The sequence below is a fragment of the Brachypodium distachyon genome, chromosome 1, assembly GCF_000005505.3.
Source record: "Brachypodium distachyon strain Bd21 chromosome 1, Brachypodium_distachyon_v3.0, whole genome shotgun sequence".
Lineage (NCBI taxonomy): Eukaryota > Viridiplantae > Streptophyta > Magnoliopsida > Poales > Poaceae > Brachypodium > Brachypodium distachyon.
In genome coordinates this window covers 41,955,003-41,972,167 of record NC_016131.3, presented here as the reverse complement: position 1 = coordinate 41,972,167, position 17,165 = coordinate 41,955,003, and the positions used below count along the sequence as shown (strand labels likewise).

Below are 17,165 nucleotides of genomic sequence, written 5' to 3'. Positions count from 1 at the left end.
CCGAGAAGTTGCTGAAAATCGCCCAGGCGCTGTGCGACTTGCTGCCCTCGTTCGAGCTGCAGGCCGCGGCGTTGGACGGTACGGATGTCTCCACCTTGATCCTCTTGTTCTCTGACCTGGTGGGGAAGCTTGGGGCTCTCGACGTCTGGATCGCCCAGTACGGCACCAACGAAGTCGCCAACTGCACCCGGGAGGTTGCCGGGAAAATCCTCCCAAGGATACATCTCTGGGACCTGGAGTTTCCCTTCGAGTTCCTGCTGGACGCCTGGTCGGATAGCGAGGACAAGCCCACGCACACCCAAGCAGTGCGCTGGTCCGTCGACGAGGTGGTCGAGCGGATGCAGAGGAAGCCAGAGCCCGAGCCGTCCCCGGAGCCCCCGGTAGGAGACGACAACAACTAGTTGCCGCCACCTCCAGCCGTTCTTGCCGCTTTCCAATGTACCTCCTTTTGTTTGTTTTTCCTGCAAGTGTGGCGCTTGGCGCCGTTTAAACAATTATTTTTCCATTAGCTTATGTAACCGTTCAACACTTAGACAATCAAGCTCTTTAATTTTCTTAAATTCTTGTTCCTTGTTCCCGGTGCCGTCTCGCGGGGTGACTCCCCTAGCCTTTGCGTGTTTTGCCTTGTGTTACCGGGGACTCGCGCGCCTCACCCTTGACCAGACCAGGGACCCGGGACTGACCCGCAGTGCCGACCTGGGGTCAAGCGGTAGCGGGGGAGCCACTCCACTTGCAGGGTAACTACTCCAAGCCGTGCCCTTCCAGGACGGACCCGGGAAGCCACACGGGGAGCGCACTCCCCCCGCAAGCGTCCTTCTAACACTCCAGCTACGCGCAGGGTCCGAGGCCACACCTGGTGAGACAGCGTTCAATTACGTTCAGTTCTTAGTGGGTTCGCCATTTAGGTGCTAGTACTTAGCTTTTCGTTCATTCTTGCGCCCGAAGCGTTCACCGGAGGCGCACTCCTGGCTCGTTATCCCTGCAACGTGCCTGACAAAGGGAAGCAGCGGGGACGCCGCGGCAACCCTCACTGCTTGGAACAAACCCGTCTGAGGGCTGCGGCAGGGACATCGTGGCTTCCTCGCCACCACCGCCGAAAGCGGGCGGCAAGGATGCCACGATGTTCCCGCAGCAGCCCTCGACGCCTGGGAGCAAAACTGCTCGAGGGCCGTGGCAGGGACACGGTGATGGGCCGGGACGGACGGCGAACGCCGGCACCGGTGCCATCACAGCATCCTCGCAACGTCCCGCGCCTATAGTGGGGCTCTCTTAGGGGAATGCGGCAGGGGCACTATGGTGGTGCACCTGTCGATCGGAGGCGCCGATGGCATGCACCACCATAGTGTCTCCACGGCAGCCCCTGCTCCTTGCGAAGGTGTCCTCGGGAGGGATGCGGCAGGGGCACTGCGGGAGTGCACCCGTCGGTGCCGGGCACCGATGGAATGCACCACCAAAGTGCCTCCGCGGCAGCCCTCGCCCAGGAGCCGCTCGCTTGAGGAGGTGCGGCAAGGGCACGGCGGCAGTGCACCCGTCGGCGCGGAGCACTGATGGCATGCACCACCACCGTGTCCCTGCAACGCCCCTCGGAGCGGGCTCGATGGGGTGATGCGGCAAGGGCGCGATGACAGTGCACCCGTCGGCGCTAGGCGCTGATGGAATGCACCACCATCGCGTCTCTAAGGCACCGCTCGCCGTATCAGCCCCTTTGCTGCTAGGAGTCTAAAACCCTAAAGGTAGGATTGGACAGCCACTGTTCACCTGATTTGGACGGGTATCGCCCCTCCTGTCGGCTCATTTAATGCGCCGTGCGCCTCACTCCTCGCCCTAGTGAGACTGCGCATCCGACGCCCGCCACGCGCCCGCGTGGTGCCGTTGCTCTGTCCGTTGGGCCCCACCTTTGTGGTGGGAGCCTGCACCCGGGAACCCCTCCTCCCGGCAAGTCGCTCCCCGGGAAGCGCCCAGGCCAAACACACCTGGGAACCCCCTACCGAGAATCGGCTTCCCGGGAGGTGTCCAGGCGGGAATATTCCGTGAAGCCCTGCTAGCCTTTTCGGGCCGGTAGCTTGCCGGGCTGCTCGTGGCTGCTGCCCGGGACGAAATCCTTCCGGGAACTCGGAGACGGGGCCCACGTGTCGCGCAACGGTGGCGCCCTGGGTGCCACTGGTGTGACACGCAGCGTCAGGGGCCGCCCCCGGTGTGGATGCCGCCGCGGCCCCGGCCGCTGCCGTTGAGGGAGACGCCGCTGGGTCTCTGGCGGTCGCCGCCGGGGTGGTCGCCGCCATGGCTCCGGTGACCCCCACGGGTGTGGTCGCCGCTGAGGTACCGGCGGACGCCCCTAAGGCGGCCGCCACCGCAGAGCTGGGAGCCGCCGCTGGGGCGGGTGCCGCCGCAGCCGCCGTGGAGGGAGCCGCGGCCGCTGCGTACGCCCTTGATCTCCGCGCGATCAGGGGCGCGTCATCACTGTCCTCATCGTCGTCGTCCACAGGGACGACTGTGTGGGACGCTGCAGGCTGGCCCGCCTCGTCATCCAGGGACTGGAGGGAGGGCCAGCTGATCTCCGACTCGCCCCCGCTCTCCTCAAGCACCTGCTTCCCGCGAGGTGCCGGTGGGGGGAGCGCGCGGGGTCCGAGTGGGGGTATCATCCATCAATCCCCACTCATTGCAGGGCGGGAAGGCGGCGATGATGTCATTGAGCCCCGCAACACCGGCATGGAGGGAGATGACTCCCGGCGGGAACCCCGTTGCAGGGAGGTCCTTGCCGGAGATCCCCCTCACCCATGCTTGGAGGGATTCTGAATCCACGCCTTCGCGGTGGAGGCGCGTCCTGTCCCCAGAACCCGTGTACATCCACGTAGGCCGGGAGCGCAGTTGGAGCGACGCGACGTGCCAGGTGATGAAGGTACGCGCCACGTCGACGTCGGTAAGCCCTGCCAACCGCAGAGCTTTGATCTTCTCCACGATGGGGAGGAGATTGGCGTGGGGTTGCGGCAACTCCGTGGGCGGGAGGATGAACTCCTCGGGGTCTTCTACGTGGACCCAGCACCAGTCCCCGTGCCACTCCTTCTCGATTTTCTTCTCCGACCGGACGATGAACTCAGATTTCATCCGGTCGCGGGCGCGGAACACCACCCCCGACGACATCGCCTTCGCGTTGTCAATCCGGGGGTAGAAGTAATGGCGGAAGAGCGCCACAGACAGCATCACCCCTACGAACGCTTCGCAGAGGAATTGGAAGATGTCGACGAGGTAGAGCGACGTGGGGTGGAGCTGCGCCACCCGCAGCTGGTATGACTCCATCAGCGCGTGGAGGAACAGCGAGAATGGCGACACCAGCCCGGTGAGGAGGAAGCGCCCGAACACCTGGAAGTCATTTTCCTGGTGGTCGGCGCCCGCGGGAAGGATCTGGGTCTCCCCGTGCTCGTTGAATCGGGAGGCGACGGCGTGCTGGATCTTTGCCAGCACCTCGCCGTTGTAGCCGGACCGGTAGAAGGCTAGCGAGGCCATCATCTCTCGCTTCTTCCGGTCTTTGTCGGCGGCGGCCTTGGCCGCCTTTTCCCTTCCTGGTGGTGGGAGGCGCCATGGGGAACGGGGGCAGGAGCTAGGAGGGGTTCTTGGGCGCAAGATGCAAAGAAGTTGGAAGACGAAAGCTGTGGCAGCAAAGTGTTTTCCCCTTGCGGCAGCAGTAAAAACTTTATAGCACCCGGCCGTTTGGTAACGGCCGGTTCCGCATCCTACGGATGCGCTGGGATAATTCCTAATCAAAGGAGTAATGCGGAAAGTGGCCTTAACTTTCCTGTTAAGGGGGAGGTTATGGAGGAAATCACGCACTCACCACTCCGTCCGTAACGGCAGGGTACGTGGGGCAGCGAAGAGACGCGGGCCCGAGGCGAGTCGGGACCCACGCGTTGGTTGGGGCGTAGCCCGACAACCGACCGGGGAAAAGCTCGCCCAGGAACCGGTGTTGCCGGGGTGCCACCGTTGCGCGACGCGTGGGTTGCATCGCTGGGTTCCCAGGAGGGACTCGCCCCGGGCGGCAGCGAACAGGCTGCCCGGCAAGCCACCAGCCCGGAAGGGCTAGCGGGGCTTCGGGGAATATTCCCGCCTGGGCACCTCCCGGGAAGTCACTTGCCGGAAGGAGAGACTCTCGGGCGCAGGCCCCCGCCGTAAGGGCGGGGCTGAGCGAGCAGAGCAACGGCGCCACTTGGGCGTGCGCCAGACTCCCCGGTACGCAGACTTGCCAGGGCAATGAGTGAAGCGCACGGCGCATTAAATGAGCCGACAGGAGGGGAGTTACCCGTCTAGTCAGGCAAACAGTGACTGTCCAATCCTACTTGTTAAGCTCTAGACCCCTAGCAGCAGAGTTGGCATTCATGCGTGCATACCAACGCAGCGAGGAGGAGTTGCCCTGGCTCCTTACTCGCCACTTGTAAACCATGCACCGTGGCACCTGTGGTATCCCCTTGGCTATAAAAGGAGGAACCCCGCCCACGGTCAAAGGTTTAAGTTCCGGTTCCAGTTCAGTCTAGGGTTGATTTCGGTGGTAGCCCAAAGTAGAAAAAAGAGCATTTAGCCAAAAAGAGATCGTCCCAGGGCTTTTCCCGGCAACCCTATAAACAGCTGATTACTCGGTAATATAAGCTCAGACAAGCAGGACGTAGGGTTTTACACCGCAAGGTGGCCCGAACCTAGGTAAAAAGCGTGTGCATGTGCCCGTGAGTAGTGTCTAGGGTGCCTTTTTGCGCTTTGCATTGGTCCCGCCGGCAATCGCCGGAGCGATCCCTGTAGCCCACTGCCGAACCTAAGAAGGGGGTGCCGGCGCACCCCCGGTGTCGGAGCCCGGTGCGACGACATTTTTGTTGTTCCAAACAATACAACCCCAGCTGCTCAACTTTCCGAACAATTGTAAATGACTCTATTGAAAAAGATTTCCTTACCACAAACCAAGTATTTCCAAGGAGCTTCCTGCTTATGCCTCCTGTTTCCACTGCCCCAAATAAACCACCTCCATTTATCAGCCGAATTATTGCTTCCACACCCTTATCAGACATGCATGTGCCTATTGTAAATTCCTCCTTTAGCTCGGAGCCTGTCATTGTCAACTCTGTTGGCTCAATGTGTCGATACCATGTCCTTCATCACAACAAACACAACATCAAACAGAACCCCAAACTTCCTGACAAAGGGATGAATTTTTTTCCAATATTTCTTCAGATTTTCACTTCCCCACTAATCATATGCATCATGTACTTACTCCTGTAATTCCGGACCTGTGCGGCACTGCACGTTGTCGTACAAATCGTCAACAACATCAGTTCCTTCAGATTCACTACCTCCGCCAGACCCTTCCGCAACATCTTGACGGTATCTTCCACTCATAGCGAACCACAGCAAGTCCTCACGGCAGCAGCTGTGAAACAGTTTACCAACATTACAAATTTCGTTTAATGTATTTCATATTTACACCCACGCCGCCCCTACACCATTCACTTCATTTACAAAAACAGAATCTATAGATTGTACTGTCATTTTCATTGTTTTAATCGGGCCTTTTAATTATAATCTAAAAAACAGAATCTACAGAATGTTCTGTCATTTTCATTGTTTTATTCAACATGTACCTGCGCATTGATCAGTACATTGACGGACAACAACATCTTACTGATGTTATGACTTGTCGCAAATCCGTCAGTTCCTCCTACGACATAGTACCATTCATGTTTTATGCTGACCCCAAGAAATCACTACCAACTTCATGTGCATAGGAGAGAAAATATTTCTTTTCATAAATATTCAACAAGCTAACCTGGGGTTGCCACCTCCGACATTGTTTCTCTTACAGCTTGATGTGCCAACGCAGAATTACTTGCATGTCCACCGAGCTCTCCCGTTTCCATTTCTTCAACTGAATTCTAAAACACGTTACCAACGTCTTACCAATTCCGAACAATCCGACTTTTCTTGTCCGCGGTCTCCGAGGTGTTGCTGTCGAATCGAATTTCGGCGAGTTAGCAATACCTGAAATTTAAGTTTAACGCAAATTAATTTCGCATGGTAACAACATCACTTTGAAATTTTAGTCCAAAAATAAACACAATTCTTTTTTTCCACCGTTCTTCGAATTTTACGTGCCGTCCGTACAATGGAATCTGCATTATTATTCACCGATCAATCATGTCAACCACCTTTCGTACGATCCCTAAATATGGTTGCACATTTCAAGAAATAAAATACGAAAAAGCAAATGGTATTTTTGTTCCATCCTTTTTTTTCAAGTCCTATGTGCATTCATCCACAACGTTTGCACACAATGACGAATTTACATATTGACTCACATCTCCTTCACCCACCGTCATCCCAAAGTCAAATCCCTCCCACCACCCCTTCCCCATCCCCCCCCCCCCAACCCCTCCTAGACGGAATAGCAGTCACAGAAATTACATGCCGGTCCGTGCACCTTGAATAAACCATGTATGCTCATGCGAATACTCGACATACTCGGCGTCGTGTCAAATTTGGGCATACTAACACACGCAGGTCCTTTATGTTCTTCTTCTATACGTACGACAAATACCATATTAATTGTTGAATAATACCAGAATATCTCTCAAAATTTTAACACATGCAGATGTTCGTAGGGGACAACCTCTCAATCGTTCTTCTCTTGGACAAGGCTGTCATTCTGGTTTCAGTTTCTCCACTGTTCGACAATGCATCCACTGATCCAAAAAGTCCTCCCTTTCTCCCCCGATAGGATGGTACGCCTGCGTGAGTCCACAAAAATCCCATTAACAATGTAATGTTGCACCAAAAACATATTTCACAATTCAAGCACCCAAGTTTAACTACCTGTATCGAATTGCGCCCTTCGTTCCAGTTCCATGGAAATTTGTTTCTCTTCCTCTTCCGATAGTTACCTTTGACCTTGGCACGTCAGCCATAGCCCCTCCCGTCTCGATCACAACTCCTGATTCCACATTCAATACACATACACGCGTCATTGATTTGGGAATTTTTACGTAACCAAGGTAAGATCATATAGTTTGAGCAACAAACATCTTCTTCTATTAACATGGTAATGAAACTACAATTAAAACACACTTCACCGCAGGCACAAGAGAATTGTTGTACCTCTAGGTCTGCGCAAACCCTCACTGAACACACTGTCAACATCGATCAACATCATGTCAGCCACACGGGAATAAATACCTGATATCAAATCATCAATCCATTAGTTTCATACATGTCATATCCCTATTTTAATTTTATTCACATGTCCTGACCAGTACCATGTCATCGCTCTCACCTGTCGGTGTACTTATCGGCGGTGTACGTTCAGTACCAAATACTTCATCGACGCTAAGACCCGACGATGCTGCAAGCTCGCTGAGGAATACCTCCATCATACAATCTCCCAATTTCTTTTGTTCATCCATGCTCCTTTCGATCAACTCCAATATATGTTGCGCCTCCGTCTCGGCAAGACCGTTCAGTATCCTCTGCAGGCAAGCATTGTCAACTGAAGCATTTAGTCCTGAAGCTCTTCTCTGCATCCGAACAACTTTCTTCGCCACCTCCATTATCTGTACATTTATTCGCAAATTGACATTAGCACAATTGCATGTTCTTTTCGTTTGTAACTAGCAATTAATTATCGCATGCTTAATCGTTCACATGGGAAGTATCATCCTTACGAAAACAACATGTTACATTCAATAAGGAACAACATGCTCAAATTTCATTACATTTGTTCCCTAAGGTTACGACACCCTTTCACCTCATAATTTTAGTGCACCTTTTCTTGGGCACCATTATAACAAGCATCAGACGCTCAAATTTATCTATCTTCACAACTTTCCTGTTCTAAAAAAAATGCACAAAAACTCTTTTTTGGTACATAACACGCACTACATCTGGAATGTTGGAATTGTCGACATATTTGTTACCTTTATGAATACCCCCTTATCAATAATGTTTGATTCCGTAGCCCGGCACGCCCTACTTTGACGGCTCGATCCCCCCAATTAACGCCACCAACCTGACAATTCGGTGTTCCCACCTCGCCGGCTAACCAGCCTGGTCCGCACGATCCCCCGCCCGCAACACGCTCGCTCAAATGCACCTGACAAAATCATAGGAACAGCCAAAACAAGGCAACATCAATATATCGTCACGTACATATCGTAACATGAAAAAAGTTTAACAACTTCAGACCTTAATCACGCCTTTATAGCGTGATGCTTCTCTTTTCACGTATTCTTCTAAAGCTCTTAGATCATAATGCGATATTCGAGGGTATCGAAGTCTCATCACTTCTTCGGGGGAAATGTTTATGTGATCCATTGTAACATCCCAAAATTTCAAACTTTTACATGTGCATTGCATCCATGAGCATCATGCCACAATTGCATATTTGAATTCAAATTTGCATTGCCGGAATCGCTCGCCGGAGAAGCTCCGCGCCCGCCGCCGTCCCGAGCTCGCCGCCACCTGCACGGTACGCCAAGCACGACCGGACCTCCCCCATCTTCTTTCTCTCCTCCTCGCGGTTCGTTTGACGCGCTTCTTCTCCATCTTTGTGCCCTGCAGCGCCGCCCGCACCGCCGCCCGAAGCTTCGCCGAAGCCGCACCCGCGCCGCCGCGTCTTCTTCGACCTAGGCGACGACCCGTGCCGCCCGAGCCCACGCCGACCGCGCCCCCGTCCCCGCCGTGCCGCGCCGCGCCGTCCCCGGCCACCCCCACGACGTCAGCTTCGCCGGAGGACCCCGCGCCGCCATCCCCTCCGTCTCCGGTGACTGCCGCCGCCGCCGGTAAACCCTAGAACTCCCCTCGTCCGTCCGATCCGGATCCGAGGGCTAAGATTAGATCCTGTTTTAATTTTTAACCGAACCGGTACGCACCAATTAGATGCTGACACGTGGCACCCGGAATTATAAAATGAAAATGTAATTTTAATCCCCCGGAATTAATAAAAGGCACTTTTGCAGAAAAGCCCCTGCAACTTCAAATGATCATAACTTTAAATCTGTTTGGCCAAATTTAGTGATCCACACCTTTTTGGAATCCTTAGGAAACGCAGAATCTTTTGGCACTGTACAATTTCAAATTTGAATATTTGAATCAGATTCAATTTACAGATTAGGGTTTTATGCCATTTAAATCATAACTAATTATTTAGAAGTCCTTTTTGAATGAAACCAGTGCCCAAAATTTTGTTTAATTGTCCTCTGTCCAATGGGATAGATAAATAAATATTTGAATTAAATTGCTTTGCAGTTGCAAATAAAATCTCATTTTAGGGTTTAAACCCTAGCCTTTGCTTTTGCTTAAAAACCCTAATTGCATGTGCTTAATTCTCGAGGCTTTGGATCAGTAGATCACCCAAATAAAATAAACCAAACTCATGTCACATGTTTTGCATTGCATCATGGCATACATAATCTTTTCCTTGTATGGTGTCTTTATGTATGTGTATGTTTGCTTGATTGTATAGTTTTCTCGGAGAGCGAACTGTGTGACTGTGAAGAGTGTCTGAATACCAACTACTATCAAGGCAAGTTCACTTTGATAATTTACCCATTATTTTATTATGCACTAGATTTTATTAGTTGCATTGTTAGGTTTATTACTGTATCTATCCTAGGTATGATCTGTCCTAGTAGTATAGGATACCCTTTGTCATGACCTTACCACCAATTGCCATCGTAGTAGTAAAATGCTATGCTATGAGATTATACGAGGGTGGTATTATTACAATGTGATACTATTGATTTACAAATATAGTTTTCCTAGTGTATGGCAAAACAAGTAATTCAATGAACCGTCCTGGGTGGGCTGCTTTGAGTATTCGGATGTCGTGACGTTAGGTCCATTTCTATGGGTCCCTCTGAGTCGAGTCTCCGTGGATTCGAAGATGGATCGTCCATGGACGTCTCTTCCATGGATTCGGGGAGCGCCTTCGTCACAGTGTGGGATGCCACCCGGGATAACCAGAGACTGGACTAGTTTCCTGTTTAGTAGCTTCCAGTACAACCACATGGTAATGTGGGCTCTGCCTGGATGGAGTAAGAAATGTTTACCCAGATCCGAGGGATTGTAATGAGGTAGTTGTGTAGGTGGGAGCGCGGGTCCCTCAGGTGGTTTGGGTGAACATGTTCTGAAAATTCTTGAAGTCGATGCCGTTGCTACTCCACCCGGAGGACAGCAAGGGATTAACACGTCGAATTCTTGTGGGTAAAGTGTACCACCTCTCCAGAGTGTCAATCTAAGTACTTAGCCGTGTCCCCGGTTACGGACAATTATGAGCAACTGGATATTGGGGCTGTAAGGAAGGTCTCACTCATTCCAATTTCCTAATAAAATGAATGGTTTGAACTGGGTAGGAGCATTGATGTTTCTACTCAATGTGCATAGGTTAATAGGAGCATGGGTGTTTCTACCCCGTGTCCAATAGAATTCAAAACTATTTGTCTAAAAATGATAGGATTTGAATAATGATGCTTTTATGCAAAATAGCCAAACCATGCATGTACTTGGTAGGTCCTTTATGACTCTAGTGAGCTTGCCAATACATTCAAATGTATTGACCATGTAGTGACTGCAATTAACAATGCAGGTGGATCCGACGATGAGTGAGGTTCGTCGTTTTGTCATGAGTCATGTGCTTACATTCCAACATGCTCTCACCTTGGAGTAGTGTGGCCCTTTTGTTATACCCTTTTCCGCTGTAGTATTTTGAAATATTGTTTTATGATGTTGAAACAGTATTTGTTCTATGCTGGCTCCAAAGGTCATGCAAAGTTGTAAGTACTATTTAAATTCTGGATGATGCGATGTAATTAAAGTACTTTTGACCTTTGTTTCTGTATATTTCATCATGAAACTGTATGTGCTAGTGAATCGATCCAGAGACTAGCACAGTAAGCACAGAGATCGAACCCTAGTACTGGGGAGGATCACTTCATCCATGTAAAATGTCTACAACACAGAGTACGAAAGGAGATTAAATTTAATTTCTCTCTATTATTTGCAATTCATCATTATAAAAAAACCAAAAGCTCGTTACACGTTTCTACCTGCAGCTTCAGCAGGCACCCGTCTAGCGTACAAGTGCTGCCGAGCACAACTGCTGACTGGGTTCTCAACCAGCACCTCCGGCGCCACTGAAGACCCGGATACCGTCATCAGTCGCGCCTTGTTCGACGGATTTAGCTCCAATTCATTTGCTTCTTTCAAGATTTTTGATTAGCGTTTCAATGGAGGGTAGTTGCGTCTCCTTGGTCCCCGTCTTCAACACCCTATGTACCTTCTTCAGAAGCAACCTGCGTCTTTCAGGATTCGGAGCAACGACCCTCGCGCCCTTATCCGGGAGCCCAGTCGCATGCGCCATGTACTCTTTCGTCAGCTTCAATTTTCGGCCATCACCGAAGTCTATCTCCATACTGGCATGATCCATCTTCAACATTAGATGTAACGCCAACTTCCTACTGAACCTGTGGGGCCGCTTGATGTCAAACATAGAACCGAATCCTTCTCCGCCTAGTTCCTTCTTCACATCATCTCGCCACTGGCCGCAAGCTTCAGCCAGACCATTCATGCAGAACCCTGTGGCAATGTCGGCCAGCCCAGCCTTCTTCCTCCTCAATTTGTTCAGCCGGCGACGGTCCAGCGTCTTCCTTGATCCCCCCGACATAGACGGCTTCCTCATGAAGAGCTTTCTAACTGAAGAAATAGGAGAAACATAGTTATTATTTCAGAATCCTTATTTCATACATATCCCTCATTTAATTGTTTTCTGCAATGCCTACATATCAACAGATTCATTGACAGGAAAATCGTTCTGGGGGGGGGAAGACAGTTTCGCTTACCATAACAAAGACATAGACAACAAATCGTGTTCCACAAAAAGTTCCTAAGAACATGTCTAAAGTAGATGCATCAACACATAAGATCGATCCACCAGACTTGCAAACATACACAGTAGAGAAAGTGCGTGTGAACTGTTCGAATCAAGATTCATGAAGAGCTTCTCCCATCTATTTAAATCCCTAAGAAACATACTGTATATAGTATTCCTAGTATACAATGCAACGGGGGGAACTAACCTGATCTCAAGGCTCCAAGGCTTTGGTTCTTCTATCCGGCGACTTCGATTTAGAGCACCATGGAGCTTCGAGCCCACGCGCTACTGTTACTGGCTTGCCTCTTCAAGGAGCTTCTGTGGGAAGAGAAACCACCTCCCTCGTCCTTTATATATCACTCTGTTACTTCCACAGCGCGGCCCCACTTGTCAGTGAGATTTACGCTGCCCACCAATTTCTTCCACCTAGAGCCCTGTTGACCGTTCACACCATTTCTCCTACTTCGTTACGATACGTCCAAAACCATGTGTCCCAATGATATTCATCCGCTGTCATATATCTGCTAAAAAAAAGCGGAGATGGTTGATTTTCTTAATGCGAAAAAAGTCATAACTTTTCTGACATGAATCTTCCAAAAACACAAATAAAAACAGACTCCTTTTGAGCCCGCTGCAACCGAAACAAGCCGCTGTAACTATTTTTTTACGCGACAGATCCCATTTATGGGATATCTACTGCATCTTCCTACCATCCCTACACCACCAGACGGACACTAGCCTCCGAAAAGCAGAGCCCGTGCAGCGCACGCAAAGTCTGACAAGTAAGATTTGTTCTCCTGGCTTGGAGATACTCGCCCTGCGGACCATTTGTTCCATCTTGTTCTTCTGTGCTTTGCCCATTCCAACTCTCCGCAACAACCAGAACGTGCGGGTTCAACAGAGAACAAGACACCCCGCTCCATCGCTCCACGCACAGCACCAACGCAATCACACCCCACGGCCACTGCGACGAACTAACTCTACGCAATCAATAATAAATCAGACGTAATTTTTTTTTACAGATGTTACACCGGTAATTTATCTTTCATTCTGTAATGGCTGTAATCATAATCCAATACTTATACCCTTGTAACAATCGTTCCATCATATTAATGCTAATTTGCATATTCCAACATCAGTTCATGTTCCAAATACATTTTTTATTATCCACATCCACCATTCGCCCTCTACAGCTGTTGAAACCGGTTGTAATCACACAAATACGTTCGATCTTCTTCTGTAGACTGCACGAGTTTATTTATCGACAACACGCAAATTATCATCCTTCATTTCTCGTCTTCAACATTATGCATTTACACAGTCCAGGCAAAAGATTCCACTATAACAAATTCGCGCTGCAAGCTACTCTTTTTATATTTGTTATGTGCAACTTTTTTTTGTTCCTAACCACGAACACATTTTCCAGTTACCTTCATGTAATGCCATCATGAGATGTTGCCATCGTTATGCCTTCTTTGCAATAGGAGCTATTGAATCATACAAAAAAACTTGTTCCGCACCATAATTCACCTCAAAAGGGCAGGTTGTTGACCAACATTATTACCCCGTTCACGCTCATCGTTGTCTAACTTGTTGCCTGCATACATTCCCATCGTCTGCTTTTACAGCATTGTTCTCAGGTTAATCTTCTCGAAAAATGTCAACTAATGAAACCACGATGCTAACTTCAATTATCTCCGTTCCGTTGATCCCGGATATAAGAATTGATGGAATTCAAACTCGACGTCCACTTGACTCCAAAACTCCCATCACGAATTAATGTAACATCAAGTTGGTATGCTCGTGACGTTGCAGTCGCCGCAGGGACATTTTTTTCCCGCCCACGATGGCACCGCGCGTGATCTTCAACTGTAAGCACGTCCAAGGGAGAAAGCAAGAGCATTCTTTTCAGAATGTCTTGTCATATTCATCACACACCAGTTTTTGCTCACAAAGAATTATGCTGCACGAAGCACGATGTATTATCCGTCAACAGCATTCTCCATCGACTCCAATTAATTGCTTTCCCGGTACACTTCATCCCAACAGCAATCCATTACTCAAACATTTATCTCCATGCACCCCCCTTATTATTAACAAGTAACCAACCAAACATCCCCACTTAATACAAATCCCTGCACGAAATGTTTGTTCTTACTTCGAACAATTTCTATTGTACCCCCTTTTTTACGATTCATTGAAATGCATTCACAATCCATTTTATCCCTGATGCTGCAGCCTCTAATCAATGAGCCACTTCGCATCAACGCCCCCCCGCCGGTGCATGCACGTCTAGCATGCACGGATGGGACTGCGCAGTGCATGCCAGGCGTTGTACTACGGTACTGACGATCCAGCGGCACACTCTACACCCCTACCGCCCCCCCAGCCCCCTTAGTCAACCTACCTAGCAAAATAGCTGCACCGACAAGACCGGACGGCAAAAATACAGTGCCCAAGCAAACCAAAGATCTCTTTTCTTGTGCGAAGGGGGCCTCCTACGGCTTACACAACCGGCCAGGCAACCTTTCTCTGCGCATTTCTTCAATGATGTACTATATGTACTCAAAGCACGATCGGAGTTACTATTACTGCGAATGTTGAGATCAAAAACCTTGGTTACCCTATGGCCATGTTTTCATCTAAAATGATCTGTCTTACGGTACTCCCCTCTCCCGTTATCTCAAATACCACCGAACCATAGCAACATTTCCATCATTATTCATCTTCTCGATAGGTAGCACTCTTGGATGTTAGTTATGATTTCCCATGTTAGAAATTTTGTAAGTCTAATAAATTTCGGAAATGGAACGACACATCCAAACTCAGCACGTCCTTTGTCAACCGGCAACAACCTCAAAAAACCGGTCTACAACACACGCCGATCCATAAGTAATGATTTGCAACTTCAGCTCGCTACGTATGTACCAAGTGACGACCTAATCCAGCGGCTGATAGACTCGAGGGTGTCTCGATCTTTCGATGAGATACCTAATTATCGATTTGGTAGGAGGTGACCTTGACGATCCGACTACAACCTAGGAGGCAGCGCCTTAGCGATCGATACATCAACTCCAGAAGGTTATTGATCCCGCTGGGGCACGATCAACCTGACCACGAAGGTCTTTGTTCCTGCAAGCAATCGAAGAACAAGCAAGAATAAGATGAAAAGCAATCTGAAATTGCGAATAGGAGATATGAAGGTTCACGAATCTGAATACTCAATATAGTTGGAGTCTTGATGATGGTAAAACAGGTGGTCTAACCGACACACGCGATTACACGAAAGTAGCAAAGGCTAAACTTTATCTAATCAAAACCCAAGGCTCCATAGGGGGGCTCATGGGGTATAAATAGGAGGGGAACTAGGTGGTTTTTGGCCAGGCCCTTGAGGGACTCCGAAACGGCCTAGGAATCCTCCTAAAACACAATGAAAACATCTAAAAATTGGCTGGACCCTATTACATGGCCATAGGCCCAATAAAGTAAGGTTATAACCCTCATTTTTGGCCCATAGATACCCATTGGAGGGAGACTCCTCCACTTGGCTGAAATCCCATTGATGAAGAGGATGCGGCCTTTTTCTCATCTCTCATTATGGCGGTTTCAATGTTCTGAAATCATCACTTGAGCTATCTCCCGCCATTTTGCTGTCACCTCCATGGTTTGCTGTCCAACGTTGATCCTTGAGGTCCAAGCTAGGTCCTTCATTCCTAAAACACATAAAAGAACCCATCTTAGACAGCAGCATATTCTCATTAATATTAAATGAAGTACTGAGGAACGAAAGTATCTGATAATTTAGTTGTCGTGCACGAGCTCTAGTAATTGGTCCATGTATCTCCGGTACTTGAGGTGTAGGTGCTGTAGGGGCTGTGGTTGTATCATTAGTTGGGATGTCCTCATCATCCTCCCCTTCTTGAATCGAAGTCGTCCTCGACGGTAGTTCATCTTCTTCTCCCAAATAAGGCTTCAAATCTACAAAATTAAACGTGGGACTAACCCCAAAATCTGCAAGTAGCTCAAGTTTATATGCATTATCATTAATTTTCGCTAACACCTTAAAGGACCCATCAGCTCGTGGCATTAACTTAGACTTGCACAAATCAGGGAAACGATCTTTGCGCAAATGCAACCAAACAAGATCTCCAGGTTCAAACACAATTTGTTTTCTGCCCTTATCTCCCGCAAGTTTATACTTAGAATTCATACGCTCAATGTTCTTTTTAGTCGTCTCATGCATTTTTATTATAAGTTCAGCACGTTCTTTAGCATCAAAGTTAAATTTTTCAGAAGTTGGCAAAGGTAACAAATCAATTGGTGCACGAGGTATAAAACCATAAACAATTTCAAAAGGGCACAATTTTGTGGTTGAATGCAGTGAACGATTATAAGCAAATTCAATATGAGATAAACATTCTTCCCACATTTTGAAGTTGTTCTTTAAAACAGCCTTAACCATAGTAGATAATGTTCTATTAACAACTTCAGTTTGTCCATCTATTTGGGGATGACATGTAGTACTAAAAAGCAATTTAGTCCCCAACTTAGCCCATAAACATCTCCAAAAGTGGCTAAGAAATTTTGTGTCACGATCTGAAACTATAGTATTGGGCACACCATGCAAGTGAACAATTTCACGAAAGAATAAATTAACAACATTTGTAGCATCATCGCTCTTATGACAAGGTATAAAATGTGCCATCTTAGAAAATCTATCAACAACAACAAATATGCTATCCCTCCCCTTCTTAGTTCGAGGCAATTCCAAAACAAAATCCATTGATATATCTTCGCAAGGAACATTAGGAACAGGGAGAGGCATATATAAACCATGAGGATTGAGTCGTGACTTAGCTTTTTGACATGTAGTGCAGCGAGCGATAAATCTCTCAACATCCCGTCTCATCCGAGGCCAAAAGAAATGATCAGCGAGCACATCTTCGGTCTTCTTCATGCCGAAGTGACCCATCAACTCTCCTCCATGTGCCTCCTATAACAACAAAAGACGAACGGAGCTATCTGGGATGCATAGCTTGTTAGCACGGAACACAAATCCATCATTAATGACGAACTTGTTCCATGTTCTGCCCTCTTTACAATGCTGCAAAACATCCTTAAAATCTGCATCATGTTCATATTGTTCTTTTATAGTCTCCAATCCAAATATCCGAAAATCAAGCTGAGATAACAAGGTATAACGACGTGATAACGCATCAGCAATAACATTACCTTTACCCTTCTTATGTTTAGTAACATACGGAAAAGA

The 17,165-nt window shown here is 48.7% G+C and overlaps 1 long non-coding RNA gene across 1 annotated transcript; it reads right to left on the bottom strand.

Annotated features, from left to right (window-relative positions):
* Nucleotides 1-10,987: 10,987 nt before the first annotated feature.
* Nucleotides 10,988-12,234, bottom strand: LOC106865787. The gene is made up of 2 exons (XR_001405119.2): nt 12,102-12,234; nt 10,988-11,718 (listed from the first exon to the last, which is right to left on the bottom strand). It is a non-coding gene; the product is annotated as an uncharacterized LOC106865787 (long non-coding RNA).
* Between the last annotated feature and the right edge of the window lie 4,931 nt (nt 12,235-17,165).